General features: G+C 60.5%; 32 non-coding genes across 32 annotated transcripts; all 32 read left to right on the forward strand.

Annotated features, from left to right (window-relative positions):
• The first annotated feature begins 494 nt into the window (after positions 1-494).
• On the forward strand, positions 495-613 carry LOC149215770 (5S ribosomal RNA). Its single transcript, XR_016251423.1, has one exon. It is a non-coding gene; the product is annotated as a 5S ribosomal RNA (ribosomal RNA).
• Positions 614-1323: 710 nt separating this feature from the next.
• LOC149215771 (5S ribosomal RNA) lies at positions 1324-1442 on the forward strand. The gene has a single exon (XR_016251425.1). It is a non-coding gene; the product is annotated as a 5S ribosomal RNA (ribosomal RNA).
• Positions 1443-2152: 710 nt separating this feature from the next.
• On the forward strand, positions 2153-2271 carry LOC149215772 (5S ribosomal RNA). The gene has a single exon (XR_016251426.1). It is a non-coding gene; the product is annotated as a 5S ribosomal RNA (ribosomal RNA).
• A 709-nt stretch (positions 2272-2980) lies between these two features.
• LOC149215773 (5S ribosomal RNA) lies at positions 2981-3099 on the forward strand. Its single transcript, XR_016251427.1, has one exon. It is a non-coding gene; the product is annotated as a 5S ribosomal RNA (ribosomal RNA).
• A 715-nt stretch (positions 3100-3814) lies between these two features.
• On the forward strand, positions 3815-3933 carry LOC149215774 (5S ribosomal RNA). The gene has a single exon (XR_016251428.1). It is a non-coding gene; the product is annotated as a 5S ribosomal RNA (ribosomal RNA).
• Positions 3934-4642: 709 nt separating this feature from the next.
• LOC149215775 (5S ribosomal RNA) lies at positions 4643-4761 on the forward strand. Its single transcript, XR_016251429.1, has one exon. It is a non-coding gene; the product is annotated as a 5S ribosomal RNA (ribosomal RNA).
• Positions 4762-5470: 709 nt separating this feature from the next.
• On the forward strand, positions 5471-5589 carry LOC149215776 (5S ribosomal RNA). The gene has a single exon (XR_016251431.1). It is a non-coding gene; the product is annotated as a 5S ribosomal RNA (ribosomal RNA).
• A 711-nt stretch (positions 5590-6300) lies between these two features.
• LOC149215777 (5S ribosomal RNA) lies at positions 6301-6419 on the forward strand. The gene has a single exon (XR_016251432.1). It is a non-coding gene; the product is annotated as a 5S ribosomal RNA (ribosomal RNA).
• A 711-nt stretch (positions 6420-7130) lies between these two features.
• Positions 7131-7249, forward strand: LOC149215778 (5S ribosomal RNA). Its single transcript, XR_016251433.1, has one exon. It is a non-coding gene; the product is annotated as a 5S ribosomal RNA (ribosomal RNA).
• A 709-nt stretch (positions 7250-7958) lies between these two features.
• Positions 7959-8077, forward strand: LOC149215779 (5S ribosomal RNA). Its single transcript, XR_016251434.1, has one exon. It is a non-coding gene; the product is annotated as a 5S ribosomal RNA (ribosomal RNA).
• A 711-nt stretch (positions 8078-8788) lies between these two features.
• LOC149215780 (5S ribosomal RNA) lies at positions 8789-8907 on the forward strand. The gene has a single exon (XR_016251600.1). It is a non-coding gene; the product is annotated as a 5S ribosomal RNA (ribosomal RNA).
• A 725-nt stretch (positions 8908-9632) lies between these two features.
• LOC149215781 (5S ribosomal RNA) lies at positions 9633-9751 on the forward strand. The gene has a single exon (XR_016251603.1). It is a non-coding gene; the product is annotated as a 5S ribosomal RNA (ribosomal RNA).
• Positions 9752-10476: 725 nt separating this feature from the next.
• LOC149215782 (5S ribosomal RNA) lies at positions 10477-10595 on the forward strand. The gene has a single exon (XR_016251435.1). It is a non-coding gene; the product is annotated as a 5S ribosomal RNA (ribosomal RNA).
• Positions 10596-11318: 723 nt separating this feature from the next.
• LOC149215783 (5S ribosomal RNA) lies at positions 11319-11437 on the forward strand. Its single transcript, XR_016251583.1, has one exon. It is a non-coding gene; the product is annotated as a 5S ribosomal RNA (ribosomal RNA).
• Positions 11438-12151: 714 nt separating this feature from the next.
• Positions 12152-12270, forward strand: LOC149215784 (5S ribosomal RNA). The gene has a single exon (XR_016251436.1). It is a non-coding gene; the product is annotated as a 5S ribosomal RNA (ribosomal RNA).
• Positions 12271-12980: 710 nt separating this feature from the next.
• LOC149215785 (5S ribosomal RNA) lies at positions 12981-13099 on the forward strand. The gene has a single exon (XR_016251437.1). It is a non-coding gene; the product is annotated as a 5S ribosomal RNA (ribosomal RNA).
• Positions 13100-13814: 715 nt separating this feature from the next.
• On the forward strand, positions 13815-13933 carry LOC149215786 (5S ribosomal RNA). Its single transcript, XR_016251438.1, has one exon. It is a non-coding gene; the product is annotated as a 5S ribosomal RNA (ribosomal RNA).
• A 723-nt stretch (positions 13934-14656) lies between these two features.
• LOC149215787 (5S ribosomal RNA) lies at positions 14657-14775 on the forward strand. Its single transcript, XR_016251439.1, has one exon. It is a non-coding gene; the product is annotated as a 5S ribosomal RNA (ribosomal RNA).
• Positions 14776-15492: 717 nt separating this feature from the next.
• On the forward strand, positions 15493-15611 carry LOC149215788 (5S ribosomal RNA). Its single transcript, XR_016251440.1, has one exon. It is a non-coding gene; the product is annotated as a 5S ribosomal RNA (ribosomal RNA).
• A 728-nt stretch (positions 15612-16339) lies between these two features.
• On the forward strand, positions 16340-16458 carry LOC149215789 (5S ribosomal RNA). Its single transcript, XR_016251442.1, has one exon. It is a non-coding gene; the product is annotated as a 5S ribosomal RNA (ribosomal RNA).
• A 722-nt stretch (positions 16459-17180) lies between these two features.
• On the forward strand, positions 17181-17299 carry LOC149215790 (5S ribosomal RNA). The gene has a single exon (XR_016251443.1). It is a non-coding gene; the product is annotated as a 5S ribosomal RNA (ribosomal RNA).
• Positions 17300-18019: 720 nt separating this feature from the next.
• On the forward strand, positions 18020-18138 carry LOC149215791 (5S ribosomal RNA). Its single transcript, XR_016251444.1, has one exon. It is a non-coding gene; the product is annotated as a 5S ribosomal RNA (ribosomal RNA).
• A 710-nt stretch (positions 18139-18848) lies between these two features.
• Positions 18849-18967, forward strand: LOC149215792 (5S ribosomal RNA). The gene has a single exon (XR_016251307.1). It is a non-coding gene; the product is annotated as a 5S ribosomal RNA (ribosomal RNA).
• A 718-nt stretch (positions 18968-19685) lies between these two features.
• Positions 19686-19804, forward strand: LOC149215793 (5S ribosomal RNA). Its single transcript, XR_016251581.1, has one exon. It is a non-coding gene; the product is annotated as a 5S ribosomal RNA (ribosomal RNA).
• Positions 19805-20512: 708 nt separating this feature from the next.
• LOC149215794 (5S ribosomal RNA) lies at positions 20513-20631 on the forward strand. The gene has a single exon (XR_016251445.1). It is a non-coding gene; the product is annotated as a 5S ribosomal RNA (ribosomal RNA).
• Positions 20632-21356: 725 nt separating this feature from the next.
• On the forward strand, positions 21357-21475 carry LOC149215795 (5S ribosomal RNA). The gene has a single exon (XR_016251446.1). It is a non-coding gene; the product is annotated as a 5S ribosomal RNA (ribosomal RNA).
• Positions 21476-22181: 706 nt separating this feature from the next.
• On the forward strand, positions 22182-22300 carry LOC149215796 (5S ribosomal RNA). The gene has a single exon (XR_016251447.1). It is a non-coding gene; the product is annotated as a 5S ribosomal RNA (ribosomal RNA).
• Positions 22301-23018: 718 nt separating this feature from the next.
• Positions 23019-23137, forward strand: LOC149215797 (5S ribosomal RNA). Its single transcript, XR_016251448.1, has one exon. It is a non-coding gene; the product is annotated as a 5S ribosomal RNA (ribosomal RNA).
• A 703-nt stretch (positions 23138-23840) lies between these two features.
• On the forward strand, positions 23841-23959 carry LOC149215798 (5S ribosomal RNA). The gene has a single exon (XR_016251449.1). It is a non-coding gene; the product is annotated as a 5S ribosomal RNA (ribosomal RNA).
• A 724-nt stretch (positions 23960-24683) lies between these two features.
• LOC149215799 (5S ribosomal RNA) lies at positions 24684-24802 on the forward strand. Its single transcript, XR_016251450.1, has one exon. It is a non-coding gene; the product is annotated as a 5S ribosomal RNA (ribosomal RNA).
• A 716-nt stretch (positions 24803-25518) lies between these two features.
• On the forward strand, positions 25519-25637 carry LOC149215800 (5S ribosomal RNA). The gene has a single exon (XR_016251451.1). It is a non-coding gene; the product is annotated as a 5S ribosomal RNA (ribosomal RNA).
• A 722-nt stretch (positions 25638-26359) lies between these two features.
• LOC149215801 (5S ribosomal RNA) lies at positions 26360-26478 on the forward strand. The gene has a single exon (XR_016251634.1). It is a non-coding gene; the product is annotated as a 5S ribosomal RNA (ribosomal RNA).
• Positions 26479-26828: the final 350 nt, after the last annotated feature.

Here is a 26828-nt window from a genome sequence, read left to right on the forward strand (position 1 = left end):
GCTCCAAGGGAAGTTCGAGAAGGGGGCACCGATTTATCGTCCCGGTCGGAAGTCGCGAGCGGGATTACAGCGCAACGGAGGCGACGTATTGCGGCAGCGGGCGATGAATCTAGGACCGTTCGCATCACCGCAGCGAAGATGACACGGGGAGAGTGGGTAGGAGGTTTAAATCATATGTACTTTTGTAGGAACTCGAATTTCGGAGGAACCCGTGGGTCGTTCACGGAAAGGCAGCGCGAGCTCCACGCAGCGTCGTCGGTGGCCGCGGAGCTTACGCCTTTTTCGTCCCGCTCTCTCTCGTTCTTCTTTTTGTTACCCCCTCCGTTCTTCCCCTGGTTCGCTGGCTCCGCGCGGGGCGGGCGGCGCCGCCAAGTCGGGGAAGAGGGCGAGCTCCTGCGCCGAGCCGCTTCGGATCGAGGGCCACGGATGGGCCCCATGCGCTGCGCGTGGCTCGGCGGCCTCCCTTGAAGAGGGGGAGGGGGCGAGATCTTTGCGGGTGCGATCATACCAGCGTTAATGCACCGGATCCCATCAGAACTCCGCAGTTAAGCGCGCTTGGGCTAGAGTAGTACTGGGATGGGTGACCTCCCGGGAAGTCCTAGTGTTGCACCCTACCCCCCTTTTTGCGCGGCTCGGCGGGAGCGATCGGCGCTAGTGCGGAACTCCGCGGCTGCGCGTGCTCGACGGTAAATTGGATTGCGTGCTTATCTTGTTTTGCGGCGCGGGGCCACTTATATATCGATTTATAACGGAATCTCGCGAACGAAGAGATCGCTGGAGCATTAAGGAGGGGGGCCTAACTGAGGGAAACGGCGACTCGCTCGAGACTGCTCCAAGGGAAGTTCGAGAAGGGGGCACCGATTTATCGTCCCGGTCGGAAGTCGCGAGCGGGATTACAGCGCAACGGAGGCGACGTATTGCGGCAGCGGGCGATGAATCTAGGACCGTTCGCATCACCGCAGCGAAGATGACACGGGGAGAGTGGGTAGGAGGTTTAAATCATATGTACTTTTGTAGGAACTCGAATTTCGGAGGAACCCGTGGGTCGTTCACGGAAAGGCAGCGCGAGCTCCACGCAGCGTCGTCGGTGGCCGCGGAGCTTACGCCTTTTTCGTCCCGCTCTCTCTCGTTCTTCTTTTTGTTACCCCCTCCGTTCTTCCCCTGGTTCGCTGGCTCCGCGCGGGGCGGGCGGCGCCGCCAAGTCGGGGAAGAGGGCGAGCTCCTGCGCCGAGCCGCTTCGGATCGAGGGCCACGGATGGGCCCCATGCGCTGCGCGTGGCTCGGCGGCCTCCCTTGAAGAGGGGGAGGGGGCGAGATCTTTGCGGGTGCGATCATACCAGCGTTAATGCACCGGATCCCATCAGAACTCCGCAGTTAAGCGCGCTTGGGCTAGAGTAGTACTGGGATGGGTGACCTCCCGGGAAGTCCTAGTGTTGCACCCTACCCCCCTTTTTGCGCGGCTCGGCGGGAGCGATCGGCGCTAGTGCGGAACTCCGCGGCTGCGCGTGCTCGACGGTAAATTGGATTGCGTGCTTATCTTGTTTTGCGGCGCGGGGCCACTTATATATCGATTTATAACGGAATCTCGCGAACGAAGAGATCGCTGGAGCATTAAGGAGGGGGGCCTAACTGAGGGAAACGGCGACTCGCTCGAGACTGCTCCAAGGGAAGTTCGAGAAGGGGGCACCGATTTATCGTCCCGGTCGGAAGTCGCGAGCGGGATTACAGCGCAACGGAGGCGACGTATTGCGGCAGCGGGCGATGAATCTAGGACCGTTCGCATCACCGCAGCGAAGATGACACGGGGAGAGTGGGTAGGAGGTTTAAATCATATGTACTTTTGTAGGAACTCGAATTTCGGAGGAACCCGTGGGTCGTTCACGGAAAGGCAGCGCGAGCTCCACGCAGCGTCGTCGGTGGCCGCGGAGCTTACGCCTTTTTCGTCCCGCTCTCTCTCGTTCTTCTTTTTGTTACCCCCTCCGTTCTTCCCCTGGTTCGCTGGCTCCGCGCGGGGCGGGCGGCGCCGCCAAGTCGGGGAAGAGGGCGAGCTCCTGCGCCGAGCCGCTTCGGATCGAGGGCCACGGATGGGCCCCATGCGCTGCGCGTGGCTCGGCGGCCTCCCTTGAAGAGGGGGAGGGGGCGAGATCTTTGCGGGTGCGATCATACCAGCGTTAATGCACCGGATCCCATCAGAACTCCGCAGTTAAGCGCGCTTGGGCTAGAGTAGTACTGGGATGGGTGACCTCCCGGGAAGTCCTAGTGTTGCACCCTACCCCCTTTTTGCGCGGCTCGGCGGGAGCGATCGGCGCTAGTGCGGAACTCCGCGGCTGCGCGTGCTCGACGGTAAATTGGATTGCGTGCTTATCTTGTTTTGCGGCGCGGGGCCACTTATATATCGATTTATAACGGAATCTCGCGAACGAAGAGATCGCTGGAGCATTAAGGAGGGGGGCCTAACTGAGGGAAACGGCGACTCGCTCGAGACTGCTCCAAGGGAAGTTCGAGAAGGGGGCACCGATTTATCGTCCCGGTCGGAAGTCGCGAGCGGGATTACAGCGCAACGGAGGCGACGTATTGCGGCAGCGGGCGATGAATCTAGGACCGTTCGCATCACCGCAGCGAAGATGACACGGGGAGAGTGGGTAGGAGGTTTAAATCATATGTACTTTTGTAGGAACTCGAATTTCGGAGGAACCCGTGGGTCGTTCACGGAAAGGCAGCGCGAGCTCCACGCAGCGTCGTCGGTGGCCGCGGAGCTTACGCCTTTTTCGTCCCGCTCTCTCTCGTTCTTCTTTTTGTTACCCCCTCCGTTCTTCCCCTGGTTCGCTGGCTCCGCGCGGGGCGGGCGGCGCCGCCAAGTCGGGGAAGAGGGCGAGCTCCTGCGCCGAGCCGCTTCGGATCGAGGGCCACGGATGGGCCCCATGCGCTGCGCGTGGCTCGGCGGCCTCCCTTGAAGAGGGGGAGGGGGCGAGATCTTTGCGGGTGCGATCATACCAGCGTTAATGCACCGGATCCCATCAGAACTCCGCAGTTAAGCGCGCTTGGGCTAGAGTAGTACTGGGATGGGTGACCTCCCGGGAAGTCCTAGTGTTGCACCCTACCCCCCTTTTTGCGCGGCTCGGCGGGAGCGATCGGCGCTAGTGCGGAACTCCGCGGCTGCGCGTGCTCGACGGTAAATTGGATTGCGTGCTTATCTTGTTTTGCGGCGCGGGGCCACTTATATATCGATTTATAACGGAATCTCGCGAACGAAGAGATCGCTGGAGCATTAAGGAGGGGGGCCTAACTGAGGGAAACGGCGACTCGCTCGAGACTGCTCCAAGGGAAGTTCGAGAAGGGGGCACCGATTTATCGTCCCGGTCGGAAGTCGCGAGCGGGATTACAGCGCAACGGAGGCGACGTATTGCGGCAGCGGGCGATGAATCTAGGACCGTTCGCATCACCGCAGCGAAGCGAAGATGACACGGGGAGAGTGGGTAGGAGGTTTAAATCATATGTACTTTTGTAGGAACTCGAATTTCGGAGGAACCCGTGGGTCGTTCACGGAAAGGCAGCGCGAGCTCCACGCAGCGTCGTCGGTGGCCGCGGAGCTTACGCCTTTTTCGTCCCGCTCTCTCTCGTTCTTCTTTTTGTTACCCCCTCCGTTCTTCCCCTGGTTCGCTGGCTCCGCGCGGGGCGGGCGGCGCCGCCAAGTCGGGGAAGAGGGCGAGCTCCTGCGCCGAGCCGCTTCGGATCGAGGGCCACGGATGGGCCCCATGCGCTGCGCGTGGCTCGGCGGCCTCCCTTGAAGAGGGGGAGGGGGCGAGATCTTTGCGGGTGCGATCATACCAGCGTTAATGCACCGGATCCCATCAGAACTCCGCAGTTAAGCGCGCTTGGGCTAGAGTAGTACTGGGATGGGTGACCTCCCGGGAAGTCCTAGTGTTGCACCCTACCCCCCTTTTTGCGCGGCTCGGCGGGAGCGATCGGCGCTAGTGCGGAACTCCGCGGCTGCGCGTGCTCGACGGTAAATTGGATTGCGTGCTTATCTTGTTTTGCGGCGCGGGGCCACTTATATATCGATTTATAACGGAATCTCGCGAACGAAGAGATCGCTGGAGCATTAAGGAGGGGGGCCTAACTGAGGGAAACGGCGACTCGCTCGAGACTGCTCCAAGGGAAGTTCGAGAAGGGGGCACCGATTTATCGTCCCGGTCGGAAGTCGCGAGCGGGATTACAGCGCAACGGAGGCGACGTATTGCGGCAGCGGGCGATGAATCTAGGACCGTTCGCATCACCGCAGCGAAGATGACACGGGGAGAGTGGGTAGGAGGTTTAAATCATATGTACTTTTGTAGGAACTCGAATTTCGGAGGAACCCGTGGGTCGTTCACGGAAAGGCAGCGCGAGCTCCACGCAGCGTCGTCGGTGGCCGCGGAGCTTACGCCTTTTTCGTCCCGCTCTCTCTCGTCTTCTTTTTGTTACCCCCTCCGTTCTTCCCCTGGTTCGCTGGCTCCGCGCGGGGCGGGCGGCGCCGCCAAGTCGGGGAAGAGGGCGAGCTCCTGCGCCGAGCCGCTTCGGATCGAGGGCCACGGATGGGCCCCATGCGCTGCGCGTGGCTCGGCGGCCTCCCTTGAAGAGGGGGAGGGGGCGAGATCTTTGCGGGTGCGATCATACCAGCGTTAATGCACCGGATCCCATCAGAACTCCGCAGTTAAGCGCGCTTGGGCTAGAGTAGTACTGGGATGGGTGACCTCCCGGGAAGTCCTAGTGTTGCACCCTACCCCCCTTTTTGCGCGGCTCGGCGGGAGCGATCGGCGCTAGTGCGGAACTCCGCGCTGCGCGTGCTCGACGGTAAATTGGATTGCGTGCTTATCTTGTTTTGCGGCGCGGGGCCACTTATATATCGATTTATAACGGAATCTCGCGAACGAAGAGATCGCTGGAGCATTAAGGAGGGGGGCCTAACTGAGGGAAACGGCGACTCGCTCGAGACTGCTCCAAGGGAAGTTCGAGAAGGGGGCACCGATTTATCGTCCCGGTCGGAAGTCGCGAGCGGGATTACAGCGCAACGGAGGCGACGTATTGCGGCAGCGGGCGATGAATCTAGGACCGTTCGCATCACCGCAGCGAAGATGACACGGGGAGAGTGGGTAGGAGGTTTAAATCATATGTACTTTTGTAGGAACTCGAATTTCGGAGGAACCCGTGGGTCGTTCACGGAAAGGCAGCGCGAGCTCCACGCAGCGTCGTCGGTGGCCGCGGAGCTTACGCCTTTTTCGTCCCGCTCTCTCTCGTTCTTCTTTTTGTTACCCCCTCCGTTCTTCCCCTGGTTCGCTGGCTCCGCGCGGGGCGGGCGGCGCCGCCAAGTCGGGGAAGAGGGCGAGCTCCTGCGCCGAGCCGCTTCGGATCGAGGGCCACGGATGGGCCCCATGCGCTGCGCGTGGCTCGGCGGCCTCCCTTGAAGAGGGGGAGGGGGCGAGATCTTTGCGGGTGCGATCATACCAGCGTTAATGCACCGGATCCCATCAGAACTCCGCAGTTAAGCGCGCTTGGGCTAGAGTAGTACTGGGATGGGTGACCTCCCGGGAAGTCCTAGTGTTGCACCCTACCCCCCTTTTTGCGCGGCTCGGCGGGAGCGATCGGCGCTAGTGCGGAACTCCGCGGCTGCGCGTGCTCGACGGTAAATTGGATTGCGTGCTTATCTTGTTTTGCGGCGGGGGCCACTTATATATCGATTTATAACGGAATCTCGCGAACGAAGAGATCGCTGGAGCATTAAGGAGGGGGGCCTAACTGAGGGAAACGGCGACTCGCTCGAGACTGCTCCAAGGGAAGTTCGAGAAGGGGGCACCGATTTATCGTCCCGGTCGGAAGTCGCGAGCGGGATTACAGCGCAACGGAGGCGACGTATTGCGGCAGCGGGCGATGAATCTAGGACCGTTCGCATCACCGCAGCGAAGATGACACGGGGAGAGTGGGTAGGAGGTTTAAATCATATGTACTTTTGTAGGAACTCGAATTTCGGAGGAACCCGTGGGTCGTTCACGGAAAGGCAGCGCGAGCTCCACGCAGCGTCGTCGGTGGCCGCGGAGCTTACGCCTTTTTCGTCCCGCTCTCTCTCGTTCTTCTTTTTTGTTACCCCCCTTCGTTCTTCCCCTGGTTCGCTGGCTCCTCGCGGGGCGGGAGGCGCCGCCAAGTCGGGGAAGAGGGCGAGCTCCTGCGCCGAGCCGCTTCGGATCGAGGGCCACGGATGGGCCCCATGCGCTGCGCGTGGCTCGGCGGCCTCCCTTGAAGAGGGGGAGGGGGCGAGATCTTTGCGGGTGCGATCATACCAGCGTTAATGCACCGGATCCCATCAGAACTCCGCAGTTAAGCGCGCTTGGGCTAGAGTAGTACTGGGATGGGTGACCTCCCGGGAAGTCCTAGTGTTGCACCCTACCCCCCTTTTTGCGCGGCTCGGCGGGAGCGATCGGCGCTAGTGCGGAACTCCGCGGCTGCGCGTGCTCGACGGTAAATTGGATTGCGTGCTATCTTGTTTTGCGGCGCGGGGCCACTTATATATCGATTTATAACGGAATCTCGCGAACGAAGAGATCGCTGGAGCATTAAGGAGGGGGGCCTAACTGAGGGAAACGGCGACTCGCTCGAGACTGCTCCAAGGGAAGTTCGAGAAGGGGGCACCGATTTATCGTCCCGGTCGGAAGTCGCGAGCGGGATTACAGCGCAACGGAGGCGACGTATTGCGGCAGCGGGCGATGAATCTAGGACCGTTCGCATCACCCGCAGCGAAGATGACACGGGGAGAGTGGGTAGGAGGTTTAAATCATATGTACTTTTGTAGGAACTCGAATTTCGGAGGAACCCGTGGGTCGTTCACGGAAAGGCAGCGCGAGCTCCACGCAGCGTCGTCGGTGGCCGCGGAGCTTACGCCTTTTTCGTCCCGCTCTCTCTCGTTCTTCTTTTTGTTACCCCCCTTCGTTCTTCCCCTGGTTCGCTGGCTCCCCGCGGGGCGGGGCGCGCCGCCAAGTCGGGGAAGAGGGCGAGCTCCCGCGCCGAGCCGCTTCGGATCGAGGGCCACGGATGGGCCCCATGCGCTGCGCGTGGCTCGGCGGCCTCCCTTGAAGAGGGGGAGGGGGCGAGATCTTTGCGGGTGCGATCATACCAGCGTTAATGCACCGGATCCCATCAGAACTCCGCAGTTAAGCGCGCTTGGGCTAGAGTAGTACTGGGATGGGTGACCTCCCGGGAAGTCCTAGTGTTGCACCCTCCCCCCCCTTTTTGCGCGCTCGGCGGAGCGATCGGCGCTAGTGCGGAACTCCGCGGCTGCGCGTGCTCGACGGTAAATTGGATTGCGTGCTTATCTTGTTTTGCGGCGCGGGGCCACTTATATATCGATTTATAACGGAATCTCGCGAACGAAGAGATCGCTGGAGCATTAAGGAGGGGGGCCTAACTGAGGGAAACGGCGACTCGCTCGAGACTGCTCCAAGGGAAGTTCGAGAAGGGGGCACCGATTTATCGTCCCGGTCGGAAGTCGCGAGCGGGATTACAGCGCAACGGAGGCGACGTATTGCGGCAGCGGGCGATGAATCTAGGACCGTTCGCATCACCGCAGCGAAGATGACACGGGGAGAGTGGGTAGGAGGTTTAAATCATATGTACTTTTGTAGGAACTCGAATTTCGGAGGAACCCGTGGGTCGTTCACGGAAAGGCAGCGCGAGCTCCACGCAGCGTCGTCGGTGGCCGCGGAGCTTACGCCTTTTTCGTCCCGCTCTCTCTCGTTCTTCTTTTTGTTACCCCCTCCGTTCTTCCCCTGGTTCGCTGGCTCCGCGCGGGGCGGGCGGCGCCGCCAAGTCGGGGAAGAGGGCGAGCTCCTGCGCCGAGCCGCTTCGGATCGAGGGCCACGGATGGGCCCCATGCGCTGCGCGTGGCTCGGCGGCCTCCCTTGAAGAGGGGGAGGGGGCGAGATCTTTGCGGGTGCGATCATACCAGCGTTAATGCACCGGATCCCATCAGAACTCCGCAGTTAAGCGCGCTTGGGCTAGAGTAGTACTGGGATGGGTGACCTCCCGGGAAGTCCTAGTGTTGCACCCTACCCCCCTTTTTGCGCGGCTCGGCGGGAGCGATCGGCGCTAGTGCGGAACTCCGCGGCTGCGCGTGCTCGACGGTAAATTGGATTGCGTGCTTATCTTGTTTTGCGGCGGCGGGGCCACTTATATATCGATTTATAACGGAATCTCGCGAACGAAGAGATCGCTGGAGCATTAAGGAGGGGGGCCTAACTGAGGGAAACGGCGACTCGCTCGAGACTGCTCCAAGGGAAGTTCGAGAAGGGGGCACCGATTTATCGTCCCGGTCGGAAGTCGCGAGCGGGATTACAGCGCAACGGAGGCGACGTATTGCGGCAGCGGGCGATGAATCTAGGACCGTTCGCATCACCGCAGCGAAGATGACACGGGGAGAGTGGGTAGGAGGTTTAAATCATATGTACTTTTGTAGGAACTCGAATTTCGGAGGAACCCGTGGGTCGTTCACGGAAAGGCAGCGCGAGCTCCACGCAGCGTCGTCGGTGGCCGCGGAGCTTACGCCTTTTTCGTCCCGCTCTCTCTCGTTCTTCTTTTTGTTACCCCCTCCGTTCTTCCCCTGGTTCGCTGGCTCCGCGCGGGGCGGGCGGCGCCGCCAAGTCGGGGAAGAGGGCGAGCTCCTGCGCCGAGCCGCTTCGGATCGAGGGCCACGGATGGGCCCCATGCGCTGCGCGTGGCTCGGCGGCCTCCCTTGAAGAGGGGGAGGGGGCGAGATCTTTGCGGGTGCGATCATACCAGCGTTAATGCACCAGATCCCATCAGAACTCCGCAGTTAAGCGCGCTTGGGCTAGAGTAGTACTGGGATGGGTGACCTCCCGGGAAGTCCTAGTGTTGCACCCTTCCCCTTTTTGCGCGGCTCGGCGGGGCGGGGGAGCGATCGGCGCTAGTGCGGAACTCCGCGGCTGCGCGTGCTCGACGGTAAATTGGATGCGTGCTGCGTGTTTATCTTGTTTTGCGGCGTGGGGCCACTTATATATCGATTTATAACGGAATCTCGCGAACGAAGAGATCGCTGGAGCATTAAGGAGGGGGGCCTAACTGAGGGAAACGGCGACTCGCTCGAGACTGCTCCAAGGGAAGTTCGAGAAGGGGGCACCGATTTATCATCCCGGTCGGAAGTCGCGAGCGGGATTACAGCGCAACGGAGGCGACGTATTGCGGCAGCGGGCGATGAATCTAGGACCGTTCGCATCACCGCAGCGAAGATGACACGGGGAGAGTGGGTAGGAGGTTTAAATCATATGTACTTTTGTAGGAACTCGAATTTTGGAGGAACCCGTGGGTCGTTCACGGAAAGGCAGCGCGAGCTCCACGCAGCGTCGTCGGTGGCCGCGGAGCTTACGCCTTTTTCGTCCCGCTCTCTCTCTTCTTTTTCTTCTTTTTGTTACCCCCTCCGTTCTTCCCCTGGTTCGCTGGCTCCGCGCGGGGCGGGCGGCGCCGCCAAGTCGGGGAAGAGGGCGAGCTCCTGCGCCGAGCCGCTTCGGATCGAGGGCCACGGATGGGCCCCATGCGCTGCGCGTGGCTCGGCGGCCTCCCTTGAAGAGGGGAGGGGGCGAGATCTTTGCGGGTGCGATCATACCAGCGTTAATGCACCGGATCCCATCAGAACTCCGCAGTTAAGCGCGCTTGGGCTAGAGTAGTACTGGGATGGGTGACCTCCCCGGAAGTCCTAGTGTTGCACCCTACCCCCCTTTTTGCGCGGCTCGGCGGGAGCGATCGGCGCTAGTGCGGAACTCCGCGGCTGCGCGTGCTCGACGGTAAATTGGATTGCGTGCTGCGTGTTTATCTTGTTTTGCGGCGTGGGGCACTTATATATCGATTTATAACGGAATCTCGCGAACGAAGAGATCGCTGGAGCATTAAGGAGGGGGGCCTAACTGAGGGAAACGGCGACTCGCTCGAGACTGCTCCAAGGGAAGTTCGAGAAGGGGGCACCGATTTATCATCCCGGTCGGAAGTCGCGAGCGGGATTACAGCGCAACGGAGGCGACGTATTGCGGCAGCGGGCGATGAATCTAGGACCGTTCGCATCACCGCAGCGAAGATGACACGGGGAGAGTGGGTAGGAGGTTTAAATCATATGTACTTTTGTAGGAACTCGAATTTTGGAGGAACCCGTGGGTCGTTCACGGAAAGGCAGCGCGAGCTCCACGCAGCGTCGTCGGTGGCCGCGGAGCTTACGCCTTTTTCGTCCCGCTCTCTCTCGTTCTTCTTTTTCTTCTTTTTGTTACCCCCTCCGTTCTTCCCCTGGTTCGCTGGCTCCGCGCGGGGCGGGCGGCGCCGCCAAGTCGGGGAAGAGGGCGAGCTCCTGCGCCGAGCCGCTTCGGATCGAGGGCCACGGATGGGCCCCATGCGCTGCGCGTGGCTCGGCGGCCTCCCTTGAAGAGGGGGAGGGGGCGAGATCTTTGCGGGTGCGATCATACCAGCGTTAATGCACCGGATCCCATCAGAACTCCGCAGTTAAGCGCGCTTGGGCTAGAGTAGTACTGGGATGGGTGACCTCCCGGGAAGTCCTAGTGTTGCACCCTACCCCCCTTTTTGCGCGGCTCGGCGGGAGCGATCGGCGCTAGTGCGGAACTCCGCGGCTGCGCGTGCTCGACGGTAAATTGGATTGCGTGCTGCGTGTTTATCTTGTTTTGCGGCGTGGGGCCACTTATATATCGATTTATAACGGAATCTCGCGAACGAAGAGATCGCTGGAGCATTAAGGAGGGGGGCCTAACTGAGGGAAACGGCGACTCGCTCGAGACTGCTCCAAGGGAAGTTCGAGAAGGGGGCACCGATTTATCATCCCGGTCGGAAGTCGCGAGCGGGATTACAGCGCAACGGAGGCGACGTATTGCGGCAGCGGGCGATGAATCTAGGACCGTTCGCATCACCGCAGCGAAGATGACACGGGGAGAGTGGGTAGGAGGTTTAAATCATATGTACTTTTGTAGGAACTCGAATTTGGAGGAACCCGTGGGTCGTTCACGGAAAGGCAGCGCGAGCTCCACGCAGCGTCGTCGGTGGCCGCGGAACTTACGCCTTTTTCGTCCCGCTCTCTCTCTTTCTTCTTTTTTCTTTTTGTTACCCCCTCCGTTCTTCCCTGGTTACGCTGGCTCCGCGCGGGGCGGGCGGCGCCGCCAAGTCGGGGAAGAGGGCGAGCTCCTGCGCCGAGCCGCTTCGGATCGAGGGCCACGGATGGGCCCCATGCGCTGCGCGTGGCTCGGCGGCCTCCCTTGAAGAGGGGGAGGGGGCGAGATCTTTGCGGGTGCGATCATACCAGCGTTAATGCACCGGATCCCATCAGAACTCCGCAGGTAAGCGCGCTTGGGCTAGAGTAGTACTGGGATGGGTGACCTCCCGGGAAGTCCTAGTGTTGCACCCTACCCCCTTTTTGCGCGGCTCGGCGGGAGCGATCGGCGCTAGTGCGGAACTCCGCGGCTGCGCGTGCTCGACGGTAAATTGGATTGCGTGCTGCGTGTTTATCTTGTTTTGCGGCGTGGGGCCACTTATATATCGATTTATAACGGAATCTCGCGAACGAAGAGATCGCTGGAGCATTAAGGAGGGGGGCCTAACTGAGGGAAACGGCGACTCGCTCGAGACTGCTCCAAGGGAAGTTCGAGAAGGGGGCACCGATTTATCATCCCGGTCGGAAGTCGCGAGCGGGATTACAGCGCAACGGAGGCGACGTATTGCGGCAGCGGGCGATGAATCTAGGACCGTTCGCATCACCGCAGCGAAGATGACACGGGGAGAGTGGGTAGGAGGTTTTAAATCATATGTACTTTTGTAGGAACTCGAATTTTGGAGGAACCCGTGGGTCGTTCACGGAAAGGCAGCGCGAGCTCCACGCAGCGTCGTCGGTGGGCGCGGAACTTACGCCTTTTTCGTCCCGCTCTCTCTCGTTCTTCTTTTTTCTTTTTTGTTACCCCCTCCGTTCTTCCCCTGGTTCGCTGGCTCCCCGCGGGGCGGGAGGCGCCGCCAAGTCGGGGAAGAGGGCGAGCTCCTGCGCCGCGCCGCTTCGGATCGAGGGCCACGGATGGGCCCCATGGCTCGGCGGTCTCCCTTGAAGAGGGGGAGGGGGCGAGATCTTTGCGGGTGCGATCATACCAGCGTTAATGCACCGGATCCCATCAGAACTCCGCAGTTAAGCGCGCTTGGGCTAGAGTAGTACTGGGATGGGTGACCTCCCGGGAAGTCCTAGTGTTGCACCCTCCCCCCTTTTTGTGCGGCTCGGCGGAGCGATCGGCGCCAGTGCGGAACTCCGCGGCTGCGCGTGCTCGACGGTAAATTGGATTGCGTGCGTGTTTATCTTGTTTTGCGGCGTGGGGCACTTATATATCGATTTATAACGGAATCTCGCGAACGAAGAGATCGCTGGAGCATTAAGGAGGGGGGCCTAACTGAGGGAAACGGCGACTCGCTCGAGACTGCTCCAAGGGAAGTTCGAGAAGGGGGCACCGATTTATCATCCTAGTCGGGAGTCGCGAGCGGGATTACAGCGCAACGAAGGCGACGCATTGTGGCAGTGGGTGATGAATCTAGGACCGTTCGCATCACCGCAGCGAAGATGACACGGGGAGAGTGGGTAAGAGGTTTGAATCATATGTACTTTTGTAGGAACTCGAATTTGGAGGAACCCGTGGGTCGTTCACGGAAAGGCAGCGCGAGCTCCACGCAGCGTCGTCGGTGGTCGCGGAACTTACGCCTTTTTCGTCCCGCTCTCTCTCGTTCTTCTTTTTGTTACCCCCTCCGTTCTTCCCCTGGTTCGCTGGCTCCGCGCGGGGCGGGCGGCGCCGCCAAGTCGGGGAAGAGGGCGAGCTCCTGCGCCGAGCCGCTTCGGATCGAGGGCCACGGATGGGCCCCATGCGCTGCGCGTGGCTCGGCGGCCTCCCTTGAAGAGGGGGAGGGGGCGAGATCTTTGCGGGTGCGATCATACCAGCGTTAATGCACCGGATCCCATCAGAACTCCGCAGTTAAGCGCGCTTGGGCTAGAGTAGTACTGGGATGGGTGACCTCCCGGGAAGTCCTAGTGTTGCACCCTACCCCCCTTTTTGCGCGGCTCGGCGGGAGCGATCGGCGCTAGTGCGGAACTCCGCGGCTGCGCGTGCTCGACGGTAAATTGGATTGCGTGCTTATCTTGTTTTGCGGCGTGGGGCCACTTATATATCGATCTATAACGGAATCTCGCGAACGAAGAGATCGCCGGAGCATTAAGGAGGGGGGCTAACTGAGGGAAACGGCGACTCGCTCGAGACTGCTCCAAGGGAAGTTCGAGAAGGCGGCACCGATTTATCATCCCGGTCGGAAGTCGCGAGCGGGATTACAGCGCAACGGAGGCGACGTATTGCGGCAGCGGGCGATGAATCTAGGACCGTTCGCATCACCGCAGCGAAGATGACACGGGGAGAGTGGGTAGGAGGTTTAAATCATATGTACTTTTGCAGGAACTCGAATTTTGGAGGAACCCGTGGGTCGTTCACGGAAAGGCAGCGCGAGCTCCACGCAGCGTCGTCGGTGGCCGCGGAACTTACGCCTTTTTCGTCCCGCTCTCTCTCGTTCTTCTTTTTCTTTTTTGTTACCCCCTCCGTTCTTCCCCTGGTTCGCTGGCTCCGCGCGGGGCGGGCGGCGCCGCCAAGTCGGGGAAGAGGGCGAGCTCCTGCGCCGAGCCGCTTCGGATCGAGGGCCACGGATGGGCCCCATGCGCTGCGCGTGGCTCGGCGGCCTCCCTTGAAGAGGGGGGGGGGCGAGATCTTTGCGGGTGCGATCATACCAGCGTTAATGCACCGGATCCCATCAGAACTCCGCAGTTAAGCGCGCTTGGGCTAGAGTAGTACTGGGATGGGTGACCTCCCGGGAAGTCCTAGTGTTGCACCCTACCCCCCTTTTTGCGCGGCTCGGCGGGAGCGATCGGCGCTAGTGCGGAACTCCGCGGCTGCGCGTGCTCGACGGTAAATTGGATTACGTGCTGCGTGTTTATCTTGTTTTGCGGCGTGGGGCTACTTATATATCGATTTATAACGGAATCTCGCGAACGAAGAGATCGCTGGAGCATTAAGGAGGGGGGCCTAACTGAGGGAAACGGCGACTCGCTCGAGACTGCTCCAAGGGAAGTTCGAGAAGGGGGCACCGATTTATCATCCCGGTCGGAAGTCGCGAGCGGGATCACAGCGCAACGGAGGCGACGTATTGCGGCAGCGGGCGATGAATCTAGGACCGTTCGCATCACCGCAGCGAAGATGACACGGGGAGAGTGGGTAGGAGGTTTGAATCATATGTACTTTTGCAGGAACTCGAATTTTGGAGGAACCCGTGGGTCGTTCACGGAAAGGCAGCGCGAGCTCCACGCAGCGTCGTCGGTGGTCGCGGAACTTACGCCTTTTTCGTCCCGCTCTCTCTCGTTCTTCTTTTTTTTTTTGTTACCCCCTCCGTTCTTCCCCTGGTTCGCTGGCTCCGCGCGGGGCGGGCGGCGCCGCCAAGTCGGGGAAGAGGGCGAGCTCCTGCGCCGAGCCGCTTCGGATCGAGGGCCACGGATGGGCCCCATGCGCTGCGCGTGGCTCGGCGGCCTCCCTTGAAGAGGGGGAGGGGGCGAGATCTTTGCGGGTGCGATCATACCAGCGTTAATGCACCGGATCCCATCAGAACTCCGCAGTTAAGCGCGCTTGGGCTAGAGTAGTACTGGGATGGGTGACCTCCCGGGAAGTCCTAGTGTTGCACCCTACCCCCCTTTTTGCGCGGCTCGGCGGGAGCGATCGGCGCTAGTGCGGAACTCCGCGGCTGCGCGTGCTCGACGGTAAATTGGATTACGCGCTGCGTGTTTATCTTGTTTTGCGGCGTGGGGCCACTTATATATCGATTTATAACGGAATCTCGCGAACGAAGAGATCGCTGGAGCATTAAGGAGGGGGGCCTAACTGAGCGAAACGGCGACTCGCTCGAGACTGCTCCAAGGGAAGTTCGAGAAGGGGGCACCGATTTATCATCCCGGTCGGAAGTCGCGAGCGGGATTACAGCGCAACGGAGGCGACGTATTGCGGCAGCGGGCGATGAATCTAGGACCGTTCGCATCACCGCAGCGAAGATGACACGGGGAGAGTGGGTAGGAGGTTTAAATCATATGTACTTTTGCAGGAACTCGAATTTTGGAGGAACCCGTGGGTCGTTCACGGAAAGGCGGCGCGAGCTCCACGCAGCGTCGTCGGTGGCCGCGGAACTTACGCCTTTTTCGTCCCGCTCTCTCTCGTTCTTCTTTTTCTTTTTTTGTTACCCCCTCCGTTCTTCCCCTGGTTCGCTGGCTCCGCGCGGGGCGGGCGGCGCCGCCAAGTCGGGGAAGAGGGCGAGCTCCTGCGCCGAGCCGCTTCGGATCGAGGGCCACGGATGGGCCCCATGCGCTGCGCGTGGCTCGGCGGCCTCGAAGGGAGGGGGCGAGATCTTTGCGGGTGCGATCATACCAGCGTTAATGCACCGGATCCCATCAGAACTCCGCAGTTAAGCGCGCTTGGGCTAGAGTAGTACTGGGATGGGTGACCTCCCGGGAAGTCCTAGTGTTGCACCCTACCCCCCTTTTTGCGCGGCTCGGCGGGAGCGATCGGCGCTAGTGCGGAACTCCGCGGCTGCGCGTGCTCGACGGTAAATTGGATTACGCGCTGCTGCGTGTTTATCTTGTTTTGCGGCGTGGGGCCACTTATATATCGATTTATAACGGAATCTCGCGAACGAAGAGATCGCTGGAGCATTAAGGAGGGGGGCCTAACTGAGGGAAACGGCGACTCGCTCGAGACTGCTCCAAGGGAAGTTCGAGAAGGGGGCACCGATTTATCATCCCGGTCGGAAGTCGCGAGCGGGATCACAGCGCAACGGAGGCGACGTATTGCGGCAGCGGGCGATGAATCTAGGACCGTTCGCATCACCGCAGCGAAGATGACACGGGGAGAGTGGGTAGGAGGTTTGAATCATATGTACTTTTGTAGGAACTCGAATTTTGGAGGAACCCGTGGGTCGTTCACGGAAAGGCAGCGCGAGCTCCACGCAGCGTCGTCGGTGGCCGCGGAACTTACGCCTTTTTCGTCCCGCTCTCTCTCGTTCTTCTTTTTCTTTTTTTGTTACCCCCTCCGTTCTTCCCCTGGTTCGCTGGCTCCGCGCGGGGCGGGCGGCGCCGCCAAGTCGGGGAAGAGGGCGAGCTCCTGCGCCGAGCCGCTTCGGATCGAGGGCCACGGATGGGCCCCATGCGCTGCGCGTGGCTCGGCGGCCTCCCTTGAAGAGGGGGAGGGGGCGAGATCTTTGCGGGTGCGATCATACCAGCGTTAATGCACCGGATCCCATCAGAACTCCGCAGTTAAGCGCGCTTGGGCTAGAGTAGTACTGGGATGGGTGACCTCCCGGGAAGTCCTAGTGTTGCACCCTACCCCCCTTTTTGCGCGGCTCGGCGGGAGCGATCGGCGCTAGTGCGGAACTCCGCGGCTGCGCGTGCTCGACGGTAAATTGGATTGCGTGCGTGTTTATCTTGTTTTGCGGCGTGGGGCCACTTATATATCGATTTATAACGGAATCTCGCGAACGAAGAGATCGCTGGAGCATTAAGGAGGGGGGCCTAACTGAGGGAAACGGCGACTCGCTCGAGACTGCTCCAAGGGAAGTTCGAGAAGGGGGCACCGATTTATCATCCCGGTCGGAAGTCGCGAGCGGGATTACAGCGCAACGGAGGCGACGTATTGCGGCAGCGGGCGATGAATCTAGGACCGTTCGCATCACCGCAGCGAAGATGACACGGGGAGAGTGGGTAGGAGGTTTGAATCATATGTACTTTTGCAGGAACTCGAATTTTGGAGGAACCCGTGGGTCGTTCACGGAAAGGCAGCGCGAGCTCCACGCAGCGTCGTCGGTGGCCGCGGAACTTACGCCTTTTTCGTCCCGCTCTCTCTCGTTCTTCTTTTTCTTTTTTTGTTACCCCCTCCGTTCTTCCCCTGGTTCGCTGGCTCCGCGCGGGGCGGGCGGCGCCGCCAAGTCGGGGAAGAGGGCGAGCTCCTGCGCCGAGCCGCTTCGGATCGAGGGCCACGGATGGGCCCCATGCCCTGCGCGTGGCTCGGCGGCCTCCCTTGAAGAGGGGGAGGGGGCGAGATCTTTGCGGGTGCGATCATACCAGCGTTAATGCACCGGATCCCATCAGAACTCCGCAGTTAAGCGCGCTTGGGCTAGAGTAGTACTGGGATGGGTGACCTCCCGGGAAGTCCTAGTGTTGCACCCTACCCCCCTTTTTGCGCGGCTCGGCGGGAGCGATCGGCGCTAGTGCGGAACTCCGCGGCTGCGCGTGCTCGACGGTAAATTGGATTACGCGTGCTGTTTATCTTGTTTTGCGGCGTGGGGCCACTTATATATCGATTTATAACGGAATCTCGCGAACGAAGAGATCGCTGGAGCATTAAGGAGGGGGGCCTAACTGAGGGCGGCGACTCGCTCGAGACTGCTCCAAGGGAAGTTCGAGAACGGGGCACCGATTTATCATCCCGGTCGGAAGTCGCGAGCGGGATCACAGCGCAACGGAGGCGACGTATTGCGGCAGCGGGCGATGAATCTAGGACCGTTCGCATCACCGCAGCGAAGATGACACGGGGAGAGTGGGTAGGAGGTTTAAATCATATGTACTTTTGCAGGAACTCGAATTTTGGAGGAACCCGTGGGTCGTTCACGGAAAGGCAGCGCGAGCTCCACGCAGCGTCGTCGGTGGCCGCGGAACTTACGCCTTTTTCGTCCCGCTCTCTCTCGTTCTTCTTTTTCTTTTTTTGTTACCCCCTCCGTTCTTCCCCTGGTTCGCTGGCTCCGCGCGGGGCGGGCGGCGCCGCCAAGTCGGGGAAGAGGGCGAGCTCCTGCGCCGAGCCGCTTCGGATCGAGGGCCACGGATGGGCCCCATGCCCTGCGCGTGGCTCGGCGGCCTCCCTTGAAGAGGGGGAGGGGGCGAGATCTTTGCGGGTGCGATCATACCAGCGTTAATGCACCGGATCCCATCAGAACTCCGCAGTTAAGCGCGCTTGGGCTAGAGTAGTACTGGGATGGGTGACCTCCCGGGAAGTCCTAGTGTTGCACCCTACCCCCCTTTTTGCGCGGCTCGGCGGGAGCGATCGGCGCTAGTGCGGAACTCCGCGGCTGCGCGTGCTCGACGGTAAATTGGATTACGCGCTGCGTGTTTATCTTGTTTTGCGGCGTGGGGCTACTTATATATCGATTTATAACGGAGTCTCGCGAACGAAGAGATCGCTGGAGCATTAAGGAGGGGGGCCTAACTGCGGCGACTCGCTCGAGACTGCTCCAAGGGAAGTTCGAGAACGGGGCACCGATTTATCATCCCGGTCGGAAGTCGCGAGCGGGATCACAGCGCAACGGAGGCGACGTATTGCGGCAGCGGGCGATGAATCTAGGACCGTTCGCATCACCGCAGCGAAGATGACACGGGGAGAGTGGGTAGGAGGTTTGAATCATATGTACTTTTGCAGGAACTCGAATTTTGGAGGAACCCGTGGGTCATTCATGGAAAGGCAGCGCGAGCTCCACGCAGTGTCGTCGGTGGCCGTGGAACTTACGCCTTTTTCCTCCCGCTCTCTCTCGTTCTTCTTTTTGTTACCCCCTGCGTTCTTCCCCTGGTTCGCTGGCACCGCGCGGGGCGGGCGGCGCCGCCAAGTCGGGGAAGAGGGCGAGCTCCTGCGCCGAGCCGCTTCGGATCGAGGGCCACGGATGGGCCCCATGCCCTGCGCATGGCTCGGCGGCCTCCCTTGAAGAGGGGGAGGGGGCGATATCTTTGCGGGTGCGATCATACCAGCGTTAATGCACCGGATCCCATCAGAACTCCGCAGTTAAGCACGCTTGGGCTAGAGTAGTACTGGGATGGGTGACCTCCCGGGAAGTCCTAGTGTTGCACCCTACCCCCCTTTTTGCGCGGCTCGGCGGGAGCGATCGGCGCTAGTGCGGAACTCCGCGGCTGCGCGTGCTCGACGGTAAATTGGATTACGCGCTGCGTGTTTATCTTGTTTTGCGGCGTGGGGCTACTTATATATCGATTTATAACGGAATCTCGCGAACGAAGAGATCGCTGGAGCATTAAGGAGGGGGGCCTAACTGCGGCGACTCGCTCGAGACTGCTCCAAGGGAAGTTCGAGAACGGGGCACCGATTTATCATCCCGGTCGGAAGTCGCGAGCGGGATTACAGCGCAACGGAGGCGACGTATTGCAGCAGCGGGCGATGAATCTAGGACCGTTCGCATCACCGCAGCGAAGATGACACGGGGAGAGTGGGTAGGAGGTTTGAATCATATGTACTTTTGCAGGAACTCGAATTTTGGAGGAACCCGTGGGTCGTTCACGGAAAGGCAGCGCGAGCTCCACGCAGCGTCGTCGGTGGCCGCGGAACTTACGCCTTTTTCCTCCCGCTCTCTCTCGTTCTTCTTTTTCTTTTTTTGTTACCCCCTCCGTTCTTCCCCTGGTTCGCTGGCTCCGCGCGGGGCGGGTGGCGCCGCCAAGTCGGGGAAGAGGGCGAGCTCCTGCGCCGAGCCGCTTCGGATCGAGGGCCACGGATGGGCCCCATGCCCTGTGCATGGCTCGACGGCCTCCCTTGAAGAGGGGGAGGGGGCGAGATCTTTGCGGGTGTGATCATACCAGCGTTAATGCACCGGATCCCATCAGAACTCCGCAGTTAAGCGCGCTTGGGCTAGAGTAGTACTGGGATGGGTGACCTCCCGGGAAGTCCTAGTGTTGCATCCTAACCCCCTTTTTCCGCGGCTCGGTGGGAGCGATCGGCGCTAGTGCGGAACTCCGCGGCTGCGCATGCTCGACGGTAAATTGGATAACGCGCTGCGTGTTTATCTTGTTTTGCGGCGTGGGGCTACTTATATATCGATTTATAACGGAATCTCGCGAACGAAGAGATCGCTGGAGCATTAAGGAGGGGGGCCTAACTGAGGGAAACGGCGACTCGCTCGAGACTGCTCCAAGGGAAGTTCGAGAACGGGGCACCGATTTATCATCCCGGTCGGAAGTCGCGAGCGGGATTACAGCGCAACGGAGGCGACGTATTGCGGCAGCGGGCGATGAATCTAGGACCGTTCGCATCACCGCAGCGAAGATGACACGGGGAGAGTGGGTAGGAGGTTTGAATCATATGTACTTTTGCAGGAACTCGAATTTTGGAGGAACCCGTGGGTCATTCACGGAAAGGCAGCGCGAGCTCCACGCAGCGTCGTCGGTGGCCGCGGAACTTACGCCTTTTTCGTCCCGCTCTCTCTCGTTCTTCTTTTTTGTTACCCCCTCCGTTCTTCCCCTGGTTCGCTGGCTCCCCGCGGGGCGGGAGGCGCCGCCAAAGTCGGGGAAGAGGGCGAGCTCTTGCGCCGCGCCGCTTCGGATCGAGGGCCACGGATGGGCCCCATGGCTCGGCGGTCTCCCTTGAAGAGGGGGAGGGGGCGAGATCTTTGCGGGTGCGATCATACCAGCGTTAATGCACCGGATCCCATCAGAACTCCGCAGTTAAGCGCGCTTGGGCTAGAGTAGTACTGGGATGGGTGACCTCCCGGGAAGTCCTAGTGTTGCACCCTCCCCCCCTTTTTGTGCGGCTCGGCGGGAGCGATCGGCGCTAGTGCGGAACTCCGCGGCTGCGCGTGCTCGACGGTAAATTGGATTACGCGCTGCGTGTTTATCTTGTTTTGCGGCGTGGGGCTACTTATATATCGATTTATAACGGAATCTCGCGAACGAAGAGATCGCCGGAGCATTAAGGAGGGGGGCCTAACTGAGGGAAACGGCGACTCGCTCGAGACTGCTCCAAGGGAAGTTCGAGAACGGGGCACCGATTTATCATCCCGGTCGGAAGTCGCGAGCGGGATCACAGCGCAACGGAGGCGACGTATTGCGGCAGCGGGCGATGAATCTAGGACCGTTCGCATCACCGCAGCGAAGATGACACGGGGAGAGTGGGTAGGAGGTTTGAATCATATGTACTTTTGCAGGAACTCGAATTTTGGAGGAACCCGTGGGTCGTTCACGGAAAGGCAGCGCGAGCTCCACGCAGCGTCGTCGGTGGTCGCGGAACTTACGCCTTTTTCGTCCCGCTCTCTCTCGTTCTTCTTTTTCTTTTTTTGTTACCCCCTCCGTTCTTCCCCTGGTTCGCTGGCTCCGCGCGGGGCGGGCGGCGCCGCCAAGTCGGGGAAGAGGGCGAGCTCCTGCGCCGTGCCGCTTCGGATCGAGGGCCACGGATGGGCCCCATGCCCTGCGCGTGGCTCGGCGGTCTCCCTTGAAGAGGGGGAGGGGGCGAGATCTTTGCGGGTGCGATCATACCAGCGTTAATGCACCGGATCCCATCAGAACTCCGCAGTTAAGCGCGCTTGGGCTAGAGTAGTACTGGGATGGGTGACCTCCCGGGAAGTCCTAGTGTTGCACCCTACCCCCCTTTTTGCGCGGCTCGGCGGGAGCGATCGGCGCTAGTGCGGAACTCCGCGGCTGCGCGTGCTCGACGGTAAATTGGATTGCGTGCTGCGTGTTTATCTTGTTTTGCGGCGTGGGGCCACTTATATATCGATTTATAACGGAATCTCGCGAACGAAGAGATCGCTGGAGCATTAAGGAGGGGGCCCTAACTGCGGCGACTCGCTCGAGAATGCTCCAAGGGAAGTTCGAGAACGGGGCACCGATTTATCATCCCGGTCGGAAGTCGTGAGCAGGATTACAGCGCAACGGAGGCGACGTATTGCGGCAGCGGGCGATGAATCTAGGACCGTTCGCATCACCGCAGCGAAGATGACACGGGGAGAGTGGGTAGGAGGTTTGAATCATATGTACTTTTGCAGGAACTCGAATTTTGGAGGAACCCGTGGGTCGTTCACGGAAAGGCAGCGCGAGCTCCACGCAGCGTCGTCGGTGGTCGCGGAACTTACGCCTTTTTCGTCCCGCTCTCTCTCGTTCTTCTTTTTCTTTTTTGTTACCCCCTCCGTTCTTCCCCTGGTTCGCTGGCTCCGCGCGGGGCGGGCGGCGCCGCCAAGTCGGGGAAGAGGGCGAGCTCCTGCGCCGTGCCGCTTCGGATCGAGGGCCACGGATGGGCCCCATGGCTCGGCGGTCTCCCTTGAAGAGGGGGAGGGGGCGAGATCTTTGCGGGTGCGATCATACCAGCGTTAATGCACCGGATCCCATCAGAACTCCGCAGTTAAGCGCGCTTGGGCTAGAGTAGTACTGGGATGGGTGACCTCCCGGGAAGTCCTAGTGTTGCACCCTACCCCCCTTTTTGCGCGGCTCGGCGGGAGCGATCGGCGCTAGTGCGGAACTCCGCGGCTGCGCGTGCTCGACGGTAAATTGGATTACGCGCTGCGTGTTTATCTTGTTTTGCGGCGTGGGGCTACTTATATATCGATTTATAACGGAGTCTCGCGAACGAAGAGATCGCCGGAGCATTAAGGAGGGGGGCCTAACTGAGGCGACTCGCTCGAGACTGCTCCAAGGGAAGTTCGAGAACGGGGCACCGATTTATCATCCCGGTCGGAAGTCGCGAGCGGGATCACAGCGCAACGGAGGCGACGTATTGCGGCAGCGGGCGATGAATCTAGGACCGTTCGCATCACCGCAGCGAAGATGACACGGGGAGAGTGGGTAGGAGGTTTGAATCATATGTACTTTTGCAGGAACTCGAATTTTGGAGGAACCCGTGGGTCGTTCACGGAAAGGCAGCGCGAGCTCCACGCAGCGTCGTCGGTGGCCGCGGAACTTACGCCTTTTTCCTCCCGCTCTCTCTCGTTCTTCTTTTTCTTTTTTTGTTACCCCCTCCGTTCTTCCCCTGGTTCGCTGGCTCCGCGCGGGGCGGGCGGCGCCGCCAAGTCGGGGAAGAGGGCGAGCTCCTGCGCCGAGCCGCTTCGGATCGAGGGCCATGGATGGGCGCCATGCCCTGCGCGTGGCTCGGCGGTCTCCCTTGAAGAGGGGGAGGGGGCGAGATCTTTGCGGGTGCGATCATACCAGCGTTAATGCACCGGATCCCATCAGAACTCCGCAGTTAAGCGCGCTTGGGCTAGAGTAGTACTGGGATGGGTGACCTCCCGGGAAGTCCTAGTGTTGCACCCTCCCCCCTTTTTGTGCGGCTCGGCGGGAGCGATCGGCGCTAGTGCGGAACTCCGCGGCTGCGCGTGCTCGACGGTAAATTGGATTACGCGCTGCGTGTTTATCTTGTTTTGCGGCGTGGGGCTACTTATATATCGATTTATAACGGAGTCTCGCGAACGAAGAGATCGCCGGAGCATTAAGGAGGGGGGCCTAACTGCGGCGACTCGCTCGAGACTGCTCCGAGGGAAACTCGGGAACGGGGCACGGATTCATCACCCTAGTCGGAAGTCGCGAGCGGGATCGCAGCGCAATTGCGGCAGTGGGTGATGAATCTAGGACCGTTCGCGTCACTGTAGCGAAGATGACGCGGGGGAGAGTGGGTAAGAGGTTTGAATCATATCTGCTTTTGTGGGAATTCGAATTTTGGAGGAAGCCGTGGATCGTTCACGGAAAGGCAGCGCGAGCTCCACGCAGCGCCGTCGGTGGTCGCGGAACTTACGCCTTTTTCTCCCCTCTCTCTCTTTCTTCTTTTTCTTTTTTTCTTCCCCCCTTCGTTCTTCCCCTGGTTCGCTGGCTCCGCGCGGGGCGGGGCGCGCCGCCAAGTCGGGGAAGAGGGCGAGCTCCTGCGCCGAGCCGCTTCGGACGGAGGGCCATGGGTGGGCGCCATGCCCTGCGCGTGGCTCGGCGGTCTCCCTTGAAGAGGGGGAGGGGGCGAGATCTTTGCGGGTGCGATCATACCAGCGTTAATGCACCGGATCCCATCAGAACTCCGCAGTTAAGCGCGCTTGGGCTAGAGTAGTACTGGGATGGGTGACCTCCCGGGAAGTCCTAGTGTTGCACCCTCCCCCCTTTTTGTGCGGCTCGGCGGGAGCGATCGGCGCCAGTGCGGAACTCCGCGGCTGCGCGTGCTCGACGGTAAATTGGATTACGCGCTGCGTGTTTATCTTGTTTTGCGGCGTGGGGCTACTTATATATCGATTTATAACGGAGTCTCGCGAACGAAGAGATCGCTGGAGCATTAAGGAGGGGGGCCTAACTGAGGGAAACGGCGACTCGCTCGAGACTGCTCCAAGGGAAGTTCGAGAACGGGGCACCGATTTATCATCCCGGTCGGAAGTCGCGAGCGGGATCACAGCGCAACGGAGGCGACGTATTGCCGCAGCGGGCGATGAATCTAGGACCGTTCGCATCACCGCAGCGAAGATGACACGGGGAGAGTGGGTAGGAGGTTTGAATCATATGTACTTTTGCAGGAACTCGAATTTTGGAGGAACCCGTGGGTCGTTCACGGAAAGGCAGCGCGAGCTCCACGCAGCGTCGTCGGTGGCCGCGGAACTTACGCCTTTTTCCTCCCGCTCTCTCTCGTTCTTCTTTTTCTTTTTTTGTTACCCCCTCCGTTCTTCCCCTGGTTCGCTGGCTCCGCGCGGGGCGGGTGGCGCCGCCAAGTCGGGGAAGAGGGCGAGCTCCTGCGCCGAGCCGCTTCGGATCGAGGGCCACGGATGGGCCCCATGCCCTGCGCATGGCTCGGCGGCCTCCCTTGAAGAGGGGGAGGGGGCGAGATCTTTGCGGGTGCGATCATACCAGCGTTAATGCACCGGATCCCATCAGAACTCCGCAGTTAAGCGCGCTTGGGCTAGAGTAGTACTGGGATGGGTGACCTCCCGGGAAGTCCTAGTGTTGCACCCTCCCCCCTTTTTGCGCGGCTCGGCGGGAGCGATCGGCGCTAGTGCGGAACTCCGCGGCTGCGCGTGCTCGACGGTAAATTGGATTACGCGCAGCGTGTTTATCTTGTTTTGCGGCATGGGGCTACTTATATATCGATTTATAACGGAATCTCGCGAACGAAGAGATCGCTGGAGCATTAAGGAGGGGGCCCTAACTGCGGCGACTCGCTCGAGACTGCTCCAAGGGAAGTTCGAGAACGGGGCACCGATTTATCATCCCGGTCGGAAGTCGCGAGCGGGATCACAACGCAACGGAGGCGACGTATTGTGGCAGCGGGCGATGAATCTAGGACCGTTCGCATTACCGCAGCGAAGATGACACGGGGAGAGTGGGTAGGAGGTTTGAATCATATACACTTTTGCAGGAACTCGAATTTTGGAGGAACCCGTGGGTCGTTCACGGTAAGGCGGCGCGAGCTCCACGCAGCGTCGTCGGTGGCTGCGGAACTTACGCCTTTTTCGCCCCGCTCTCTCCCGTTCTTCTTTTTCTTTTTTTGTTACCCCCTCCGTTCTTCCCCTGGTTCGCTGGCTCCGCGAGGGGCGGGCGGCGCCGCCAAGTCGGGGAAGAGGGCGAGTTCCTGCGCCGAGCCGCTTCGGATCGAGCGCCACGGATGGGCCCCATGCCCTGCGCGTGGCTCGGCGGCCTCCCTTGAAGAGGGGGAGGGGCGGGATCTTTGCGGGTGCGATCATACCAGCGTTAATGCACCGGATCCCATCAGAACTCCGCAGTTAAGCGCGCTTGGGCTAGAGTAGTACTGGGATGGGTGACCTCCCGGGAAGTCCTAGTGTTGCACCCTACCCCCTTTTGCGCGGCTCGGCGGGAGCGATCGGCGCTAGTGCGGAACTCCGCGGCTGCGCGTGCTCGACGGTAAATTGGATTACGCGCTGCGTGTTTATCTTGTTTTGCGGCGTGGGGCTACTTATATATCGATTTATAACGAAGTCTCGCGAACGAAGAGATCGCCGGAGCATTAAGGAGGGGGGCCTAACTGAGGGAAACGGCGACTCGCTCGAGACTGCTCCAAGGGAAGTTCGAGAACGGGGCACCGATTTATCATCCCGGTCGGAAGTCGCGAGCGGGATCACAGCGCAACGGAGGCGACGTATTGCGGCAACGGGCGATGAATCTAGGACCGTTCGCATCACCGCAGCGAAGATGACACGGGGAGAGTGGGTAGGAGGTTTGAATCATATGTACTTTTGCAGGAACTCGAATTTTGGAGGAACCCGTGGGTCGTTCACGGAAAGGCGGCGCGAGCTCCACGCAGCGTCGTCGGTGGCCGCGGAACTTACGCCTTTTTCGCCCGCTCTCTCTCGTTCTTCTTTTCCTTTTTTTGTTACCCCCTCCGTTCTTCCCCTGGTTCGCTGGCTCCGCGCGGGGCGGGCGGCGCCGCCAAGTCGGGGAAGAGGGCGAGCTCCTGCGCCGAGCCGCTTCGGATCGAGGGCCACGGATGGGCCCCATGCCCTGCGCGTGGCTCGGCGGCCTCCCTTGAAGAGGGGGAGGGGGCAGGATCTTTGCGGGTGCGATCATACCAGCATTAATGCACCGGATCCCATCAGAACTCCGCAGTTAAGCGCGCTTGGGCTAGAGTAGTACTGGGATGGGTGACCTCCAGGGAAGTCCTAGTGTTGCACCCTACCCCCCTTTTCGCGCGGCTCGGCGGGAGCGATCGGCGCTAGTGCGGAACTCCGCGGCTGCGCGTGCTCGACGGTAAATTGGATTACGCGCTGCGTGTTTATCTTGTTTTGCGTCGTGGGGCTACTTATATATCGATTTATAACGGAGTCTCGCGAACGAAGAGATCACCGGAGCATTAAGGAGGGGGGCCTAACTGAGGGAAACGGCAACTCGCTCGAGACTGCTCCAAGGGAAGTTCGAGAACGGGGCACCGATTTATCATCCCGGTCGGAAGTCGCGAGCGGGATCACAGCGCAACGGAGGCGACGTATTGCGGCAGCGGGCGAGGAATCTAGGACCGTTTGCATCA

The sequence above is a fragment of the Pinus tabuliformis genome, chromosome 1_1 (assembly GCF_031772625.1).
Source record: "Pinus tabuliformis cultivar Carrire ecotype Pingquan chromosome 1_1, CPIR1, whole genome shotgun sequence".
NCBI classification, from domain to species: Eukaryota; Viridiplantae; Streptophyta; class Pinopsida; order Pinales; family Pinaceae; genus Pinus; species Pinus tabuliformis.